Below are 10,303 nucleotides of genomic sequence, written 5' to 3' on the forward strand. Positions count from 1 at the left end.
TCTGAAAGAATTACTCTAAGTCGATTTATTCTCCTCCACTTCCGCTCCTCCGACCTGCTCTTAGTAAACAAACACAAATCTTCCTGTAAAATCAATTAAAACGAGCTTTGAACATGCTTAAATCACTATTACTTTTTCCAAGGGATTGTGTAATTTAAGCTTTATCTCTGATCTTGTGATAAAAAGTATAGCACTGTTAGAGAACATCAGAGAGCTCCGGGGGTGCTGTGCAGTGAGGCAGAGGCCCCCCTCTCCCACTTATGCACAATCTGACCTTACTATTAGCATGAAACAGTAGAACATGATCTCAATTGAATGTGTCAAGAAACAAAAAGACTGTTATTAGGTTCTGAGTTAATGGCATAGCTGTGGACATAACTATTCTCTTGATGCAACTATCCTTACCCAAGAAATAGTCTCTATAGTCTGAATCCTAAATCTTTGAATATAATGTAAGATTGGTTGTTAAAAACAACCAATAATCATTATATTTTGTGATCACAAATTTTAACAATTATTTAATTGAGGCTGGTGATTGGTGAAATATATAATATTTCTGTTTACTAAATATATATATGAAACTATATATAACTATATACAGTATAACTTTATGCGTATCTATATATAAAACCATATATAACTATATAACTATTATAACTGTATATGTTATTCATAAATCACCTGGCTAAATATATATATATATATATATATATATATATATATATATCCAGGAAATAGTCCCTATAGTCCTTATGTATATATGTGTACACAAACACACACACACATATATAAGATTTCTAATTTGGTTTATCATAATTTACATAAAATGTTCTTATTAAAGTCCAACTTCTTTTGAAGGGAGAAGATACCCCAGGGATTATCCAGAGGCCCCAAGGGGCAGAAAAGACCAACTTCTTTAGAGGGGAGGAGGGGATACCCCAAGGAGTATCCAGAGGGCCCAAGGGGCAGACACCAGCAGTTCAATTGCAGTGCTGCTAAGGATCTATAGTGCTGGGAATAACCCACCACCCGTCAGTGACTAGGGCCTTCGGGTTCTACACCTTGCATCGCTCAGGGGTCATGAGGGTATCAAACTTGGATCAACTGCATGCAAGGCATGTGCCACTATACCATTTTTGCTTTTAGCAGTGTTCAGAATTTAGAGCTGGCCCTGCCCTAAGGGGTCATTTGTGTAAGTGCTCTGGGAATCCCAGGACCTGTGCTTCTTCAGGAGTCACCTCACCTATTTCCTGCTTTTCCCCTTACAAATTATGGAGTCAGTTATATGCAAACATCTAAACATCAGCTTCTCCTTATTGTTTTTAAAAAAAACCTTTACACTTGTTGACATAATAAGGCATACTCAGGACTATTGTAATAGTTGTTAAATAGTGGAGGAGGAAGAAACAGGCCAAATTCCAATTAGAGCAAAGGTATCTGGGAATTTGTAGTTAAGAAAAAGTGTGAATGGATCAGTCGATAAAAAAAAAAACACTAGGAGGGGATATCAAGGAAAATAAGATTTTTGCCAATAGCAGAGACCAGGATTCTTGCTCCAAGTAGGTAAGGGTAATCAGACATGAAAGGTAAAAAATCTCACTGCACTAATGTATCAAGATTCTTGCTCAAAGATAACTCAGTACTAGTTGGAGCACAGTAAATGCATGGGGATGAGGGCTCAGAAAATTTTTGCTTAAATTTGGTCAAAGACAGAGCCTTTGTCATTATAAAAAAGGTTATAAAAATAAGCCATAAGACCTGTGGACTATATAACATATCATTAGTTTGCAACTACCTATTTAGGTTGTGTTGTAAATAAACAAGGCATGTTATTGAACTAGGTAGGATATAGAACACCTTACAGAAAAATATTTACTTCACATAAGAGGTATTATTGATTTATTTATTTTGAATCCATATTTTCCTTTTAAATTATAGTTCAGGTAACATAGTTACAGTAGTGTTCACATTCATGGCTTTTCTGTATAAAAACTCTCCTAATAGACAAGAAAATTAGAAATTAAATAAGTTGTAATAGTAGAAAAGAGCACTGTGCACATTAAATTTCAGTTCACCTAGCTACAGACTACATCCTCTTCACCACCAGTTTGAAATAAAGTTTTTTGAAAAGTACAGCTTCTTAAATGGGTAATGAACACTTTACTTATGGAATTCCAATTGTGACTTATCAATGGTTTCTAAAATTTTGCTTTTTTTGGTTGATATTGTCATTATTCACTATGGTATACAAAAAGTATATAGTAGAAGAGTAAAATCCATAAGTAGGGAAAACAGGGACTAGGAGGAATGGCCAATAGTTGGAATCAAACACAAGTGTGTGAGGGGTGGAGGGTAGGCAGGATAGAGACGAGACCTGAATAACAAGGGTAGCTGGGATGATCACACTGGATAAGAACTGAGGGTTGAAAGTGGTAGAGGGATGTTCATGATGTATCTGTATTGCAATCCACAATGTGCAAAAGGAGAGGTGAAGGTTAGGGTGTTTGGGAGAGGAAGGAAGTAGAGGAGAAAGAGGGAAAGAGAAAGAGAGAAAGAGAGAGAGGGAGAGAAAAAGAGGGAGAGAGAAAGTGGGGGAGGGAGAAAAATCTCCTGCCATAGAGGCAGGCCAAGGATGGGGGGCAGGTTGATGGAAGAGAAATTGGGCACACTTGTGGTGGGAAATATATACTGGTGGAGGGATGGGTATTGGAACACTGCATGACTGAAAACTTATCATGAGCTGCTTTGTAAGGGTCTGTCCCACAGTCAGTGTATCACTGTCATTCTGTTGCTCACAGACTCTGCCGTGTGGGCAGGATACTTTTGGTAGCCTGTCAGGTTCTCCAGAGTAAGAACTAGATAATAAGATGTTGCTTCTGGGAGCTGGGTTTTATAGTCTCTGGGTCTTGGCCGTTGATGGAATTACACAGTGCTGGGGGCAGTTGGTGGTGGAATGCCTACATACTGGAAGATGGGGGATCTGGGTGGAGAAGGCCCAGTCCCAATTTGAGCAGGCTTGGAGATATACACCCCAGGTCCTGCACACCTGGATTCCTCTGCTGGTTCCTTTATGTGTGAGGCTCATCCGAACGTGTGGAGAGTGGTCTTAAGCATGGCTGTGGCTAGAACCAAAGGTCTTCAGCTTCCAGGCCTCTGCTCAGGATGAGGAGGGAGACTCAACCCACTCTCTTCCAAGGGTCCTGGTGAGGACAGCCAGGCATGATGGCAGGAGACTCCGCTGTTCTCTTTTGGGAGCAGTGTTTTATAGTTTCTGGTTCTTGGCTGTTGATGGGATTACATGGCTCTGGGGGAAGCTGGTGAGTGTAATGCCTACATACTGGAAGATGGGGGGATCTGGGTGGAGGAGGCCCCAGTCCCAATCTGAGCAGGCTTATAGATCTATGCCCCAAGAGGACAGCCAGGCCTCCTCCACCCAGATCCCTCATCTTCCAGTATGTAGGCGCTACACCCACCAACTGTCCCACAGTAATTCAATTTTTAAAAAGTCTAATTAAAATTTAAAAGATACTGGGATTATTGTGTCTTTTAGGAAATTAGACACTCAATTTGTTATGCTGAAGTTTAAAATTTAACAAAACTCAGGGCTGGAGCAGCAGTGGCTGTGGACCCATGTAGATTAACATTACTTGTGAATCGGTGAAAAAGGCACAATGGAGACTAAGGACCAGAAGAAGCACAGACAGAAAAACAGTGGGCCCAAAGCTGAGAAGAAAAAAAAAATGACACCTGCAAGATCTGCAACTTGGAGATGAGGAATATGATCATAAAAGAAACCTCAAGGCTTTTGCAGTAAAATCTGCTGTACGGATGACTCGTTTCTTTCACAGGACTCAGGATTTAAAGACAAAAAAGCATCATATTCCAGTGGTTTATCGAACCCATCTAGAGCCCCCACCAATAGTGATGGTGGTTATGGGGACTCCAAAAGTTGGACAGAGTACCTTGATCCGCTGCCTCATAAGGAACTTCATCGGGCAGAAGCTGACAGAGATCAGAGGTCCTGTAACCATTGTGTCAAGTAAAAAATGCAGACTAACCATTATTGAATGTGATTGTGACATAAACATGATGATTGATCTGGCTAAAGTAGTGGATTTTGTTCTGATGCTCATCGATGCCATCTTTGGGTTTGAAATGGAAACAACTGAATTTCTAAATATCTGCCAAGTACATGGCTTTCCTAAAATTATGGGTATTCTCACTCATCTTGATTCCTTCAAATATAATAAACTGAAGAAAATGAAGAAGGGATTAAAACACAGGAATTGGACAGAAGTCTACCCAGGTGCCAAACTGTTCTTCCTCTGTGTAATGGTGGATGGAGAATACCAAAACCAAGAAATTCACAATTTGGAACGTTTTATTATGGTTATGAAGTTTAGGTCTCTTACATGGCAAACCTCTCATCCTTACATCCTGGAGGACAGGATGGAAGATTTGACAAACTCAGAAGATATTCGAACAAATGAGACTGAAATGAGACTCTTTATGGTTATTTAAGAGGAGCACACTTGAAAAATAACAGCCAAATCCACATATCAGGGGTAGGGGTTTTTGCTGTAAGTGAGGTTAGTTTCCTCCCCGACCCCTGTGCACTTCCTGAACAACAAAAGAAGCACTGTTTTAATTAGAAGGAGAAGTTGGTGTATGCCCCTCTCTCAGGAGTTGGTGGTGTGCTGTATGACAAAGATGCTGTCTATGTTGACCTCGGTGGCAGCCATGGCTCTCAGGAATCAGATGAGATGAAGTCCACCCATGAACTGGTCCATAATCTTATTTCCACCGATGCCACCATTGATGCAAAAATGGCTTCAAGTAGAGTGGCACTTTTTTTTCTGATTCCAAACCACTGGGGTCAGAGGATATAGATAATCAAGGGTTATTGATGCCAAAACAGGAAAAATGTGTGGATTTGAAAACTGAATGAGTGCATCGGAAAGCTGTTTTTGGAGATGAAGAAAATGAGTCTAATGATAGTGATAATGAAGATGATGAAGAAATGTCTGAATATGACAGATTGGAAAATATCTCTACTGATGATGAAACAGAAGAAGAAGAAGATGCTGAAATGCCTGATAAAGACTGTGTGACCAGGAAACATGTCAAACAACAGAGACTTGAAGAGATGGAAGAATATGCTGAGGTGGATTTGCCAGCATTTGCTGATAGCGATGATGACCTTGAGAGGGGCTGGGAGGGTGGAGAAGTAGAGGAAGCTGATGAAAGCAATGACGAAGATTCCCCTGTAGGAAAGACAACAGGTATTTTAGAGCCTCCAAGAAGGTGATAAAGTGGGCTAGTTACAAGCTAGTGGTTTGAGGGACAGTTTGAATCTGGAGAAGTCTTTGGCATTGCAAAAAACAACTGCCACCATTTCAGATTCAGGTCATTAAACAGCTGAAGAGGCATTTGCATCTGAAGATGAATTTGAAGAAAGTTCCTCTCTTAGCGCAGAGGAAAAGGATTCAGAAAATGAAGATAATGGAGGAAAGTTTCCTAAGCCACCTCAAGTAATCAGCGGTCATAAACTGAGTTCAGAGAACTTAATTGATGAGACCATATAGAAGATTTACTCAAAGAGGGAGATGATTACAAGGAAGAAAACAACGATTCTGTAGAAACTTCAGGAGTCCTCAAGTAGAAGGAAGATCTTTCCAGGAAAGCAGAAGACCCTTTCTAAAGCAGCAGCAGACAACTCCAAATCTCCAGAAGTTCATTTATGAAACAGTGACAGGAGATAATGAAGAAGATGGTGATGATGGGGAAGAGCTGGAGGATTGTTTCGTGTCAGCCAGCCAGCCAGGGAGTGTAAGCACAAGGCTGATCCTTTGAACTGCTCCAGGTTTCACTTGGAGGTCGCCCATGATTGGGATTTAAAGGAGGTTATGAACAGTCTCAGAGATTGCTTTGTGACTGGGAAGTGGGAAGAGGATAAAGATGCAGCCAAGATCTTAGCAGAAGATGAGGAGCTCTATGGTGACTTTGAAGACTCGGAAATGGGGGATGTGCACAAAGGAAAATACAATTCATATTCTCAGATTGAAGATGAGGAGGAAGAAGTCAAGGAAAAAATTGACCCCAGTGAAGAAGAAAGCACCAAGAAAAAACAGTTGGAGAAGAAGAAAATTGAAGGAGATGTTTGATGCAGAATATGATGAAGGAGAGAGCATGTACTTTGATGATCTAAAAGGTGAAATGCGTAAGCAAGCTCAGCTTACCCAAGCAGAATTTGAAGATCAAGATGATGATGCCAGAGTTCAGTATGAGGGTTTTAGACTTGGAATGTACATCTGAATTGAGATAGAAAATGTTCTCTGTGAATTTGTGCTCAACTTTGACCCACATTACCCAATTATTTTGGGTGGTTTGGGCAATAGTGAAGGCAATGTTGGATATGTGCAGATGCATCGGAAGAAACATCGCTGGTATAAAAAAAATCCTCAAGTCCTGAGATCCAATCATTTTTTCTGTAGGGTGGAAGAAATTTCAGACCATCCCACTGTTTTATATCGAAGACCACAATGGAAGACAGAGGCTTCTAAAATACACTCCACAGCACATGCACTGTGTAGCAACATTTTGGGGTCCCATCACTCTACAGGGAACAGGGTTCCTGGCAGTTTGTTAGTGGCACAATGCCAGATTTCTGGATAGCTGCCACAGGAGTTGTCTTTGATCTGGATAAATCCATAAAAATTGTGAAAAAATTAAAGCTCACTGGCTTTCCGTATAAAATTTTCAATAATATTTCTTTCATTAAGGAAATGTCTAATTCTGCCTTAGAAGTTGCAAAATTTGAAGGTGCAGTCATTCGAACCATCGTGGAATAAGGGGACAGATCAAGAAAGCCCTCTGGGCTCCAGAAAGAGCTTTCCGGGCCAGCTTTCCGGGCCAGCTTTGTGGATAAATTACTGATGAGCGATATCATCTTCACGAGAACTTGGTATCCTGTTTCCATTCCAGCCTTTTATAACCCAGTCACATCTTTGTTGAAACCCATTGGTGAAAAAGACACCTAGTCAGGAATGCACACTACTGGCCAGCTACGGCTTGCTCAGGGTAAACTGAAGCCCAACAAGGATTCTCTCTATAAGCCAATCATGAGGCAAAAGAAGCATTTTAATTCTCTGCATTTTCCAAAGGCCTTGCAGAAGGCCCTGCAATTTAAGATCAAGCCTAAGACTCAAGCAAAGGCAGGCAAGACACTGAAGGACAGAATAAGACCAGCTGTCATATGGAACCCTCATGAAAGGAAGATCCTTGCGCTGCTTGATGCTCTGAGTACAGTGCACAGTCAGAAGATGAAGAAGGCCAAGGAGCAACGCCACCAGCACAATAAAGAACACTTCAAAATGAAGCAGAAAGAGGAAAAAGAAAAATTGAAACAACAGAAGGATCTCAGGAAGAAGCTTTTCCGAATTCAAGGTCAGAAAAAAAACAAAGAAATCAGAAGTCCAGTCTAAAAGGACCAGCTGAGCAACCTATGTGAGCTTAGACTGATTGCCCTTTGCACCTGCAGAGGTGATTGTTTCTGGTGTTACTGTGTAAAGAACAAGGAAGACCTTTTTATTGGATATACCGTCCAGACTGTGCCTTTGAAAGGAAAAATGAAAACTGCTGATAGGTCACCTGTTCATTCCTAGTGCCTGGGTTATGCCAAAATTGAAAATAATTTAATTTATGGTTTTGTAGTTTCCCTCACATTCCTTTTATCTAATTCAATTTGTTTGCGCCACCAAAAAAATCATTAAATATTTTCCTGTTTAAAAAAAATTAAACAAAATTCACAAGTTATTTTATGTAGTAATACTTGAGGCCATTGATCTAAAGCATTTATTAAAATTTATCTCTATGAAGCTATAAGAGGTTATTCATTAACTTCTTAATCAATAATAGCAAAGTAGAAAGCATTTCATCACAACGGGTATCTTAAATAGTCTTATTAAATAGTACTTAGACTTCCCAAATAAAGTTGTTCCAGGTATGTGATGAATATCAAAATATTTTAGGAATAGTACCTCCTCTCTGTCTAGCCTATGAAAATATTAGTTTATCCTTATGGGCAAGTAATAGCTCAAAGAAAAATGATTTATCATGCTAGTGTAATTATATTATTTCTAGATATGAATAAAAAATATCATAAGTTTATATTATTTCTTTATGCCAGGTAGTATAGAAAGTATTTTAAAAGGACCCAACTATATTAAAAGCCCTAACATTTTTCTTTTTGTCAGCTAGTAAACAAAACATTTTAAAAGAGCTCCAACATAGCAAGTGCTTCTAGAATCATAAGATTGGTTAAGCAATGGGATAATTTGGTTCAATTCACTTCAGAAGTACCCACATTACTCATAAAAATTTGTCATCCTGCCCTCCAGGAGCTTTAGGCAGCACTTTTATATGACATGAAACTTGAAATGATTATATAGCTATACAGAATTAAACCATGTTCCCAGTGTAATGGAAACATAATGTAGGAAACCCGAAAGTAAAATTTAAAAAGAGGTCATACTAATTTTTTTTACACTTCAATACCAAAATAATCTATTAACAATACATGCGTTTCTGAAAGAGGAACACACCATACACACATGCACACACACACTCACACATATACACTCACACACACACATCCCTTGTGCTTACATTTCTGCATATGCTTTTTCAAAAATGCCTGATTAGCTATAAGATGATAAATGTGACCAGTCTGCAGGGTGTATAATAAATTGTGTTGCTTCACCACTGGAATATTAACGTATTTATATGTATTCTAGGTATAGGAGATTTCCACTAAAGATTCATTGACTTCTTATAACATTCTGCAAATCATACCCCAATGAAAGCTAATGACAATCATTAATATAAAATATCATTCATAGAAAGATATTGAGAATTCAAATGCTCTGCCATAATATAGAATGTTGCTACTCAGCGCTTTAGCTACAGTAACAAGAGGTCTTGTGTGACTATTTGAGGAAATAAATGTAATAGCTGGTTCTTTGCTACATTTCACATATATTTGCATCAAAACTGACATATTGCAGAGTTTTTGAAATATGCAAGTGCTCCTAAACTCCAGAAAAGTGTTAATGTTCTCTGGACTGACTCCAGATGCATGCTAATTTCAGTATTCACAGTCATGAATCCTTCAACTTCTCCACGACAGAGCTTGACTTTAGATTCGTCCCTCTTCTGGCCTGAGTAGGTGTTCAGTGTGTACATTTCAATGGCCATGGCTCCTGCTTAGGTCCTCATCATCCCCCAGCACCTGGATAATTGGGGCAATGCCCTATGACATCTCTCTAATGTCACCTCTGTTATCAACCTTTCACACTGAGTAGGATACTTGGTCTATTCATTATGTGAACATCCAAACACTATTAAAGTTCTGACACCAATTCTCTGATACCCTCCAGGTGACCTGCAGTTTAATTCTATTCTGGCAACCCAGAGTTAGCGTCAAATTTCACAGACTTAAGGATTTAGTTCCACAAGACTGGGCTCACTTGAGATTCCAGTCACAAGTCTCAGAGACCACCTGCACTTCTGACAGTCCAGCTAATAATTAGAGGATTCACGCAAATTCTTCAGACTCAACAACTCTTAAAATGATTCAGAACCTCCTCAAAGCTTATTCTTCTTATTGCACTTTTAGTATAAAGATTACACATATGAGAAGATTCGGAAGCATCTTAGAGATCTATATCCTCTCCGTGGTGTCAGGATATATTTCCATTCTACTAGTGGGTGCTCAACAACAAATGATTTCTATCAAGTTTTTATTGTGCATGTAGGATGACTTATTAAAGTTTTGGTTAAATTACTATAATCAGTCTCCCTCACCTGAGAGATAATCTAAGTTTTAGAAATCAGACTCTCTCAAAGTTGCAAACTTCCAGTTGTAAAAATTACAAACTTTGAATAAGGAGCCACTTCCTTGGCATAAAAAGATATACCAAAGAAATTGCAAATGTTCTAGAAGTTATGTCTCTAGAGACAAACACCAGATAGCTTCTCTACTGTACCACGCCAATTTTTTAATCTTGGAAAATAGTTTTTCATGGAAAAGCCATGTAACAGCTTTAAGACTTATTTGTTCAGCTTATACCATGTGTCAGTGTAGAACAATAAATATCCTATACCTTTTATTCACTTTTATCCATTTTCCAAGAGCATTTAACTTTGTTCCTTTATCATCATTATTTCTCTCTATCCTTTTCTACACACACACACACACACACACACACACACACACACACACAGAGCCCATCTCCTTTTATTT

At 39.0% G+C, this 10,303-nt stretch overlaps 1 pseudogene; it reads left to right on the forward strand.

Moving 5' to 3' along the window:
* Positions 1 to 3,671: 3,671 nt before the first annotated feature.
* On the forward strand, positions 3,672 to 7,510 carry LOC130045231 (ribosome biogenesis protein BMS1 homolog; annotated as a pseudogene).
* Positions 7,511 to 10,303: the final 2,793 nt, after the last annotated feature.

Source organism: Sorex fumeus, unplaced genomic scaffold (genome assembly GCF_029834395.1).
Source record: "Sorex fumeus unplaced genomic scaffold, SorFum_2.1 ptg000128l, whole genome shotgun sequence".
Taxonomy (NCBI): Eukaryota; Metazoa; Chordata; class Mammalia; order Eulipotyphla; family Soricidae; genus Sorex; species Sorex fumeus.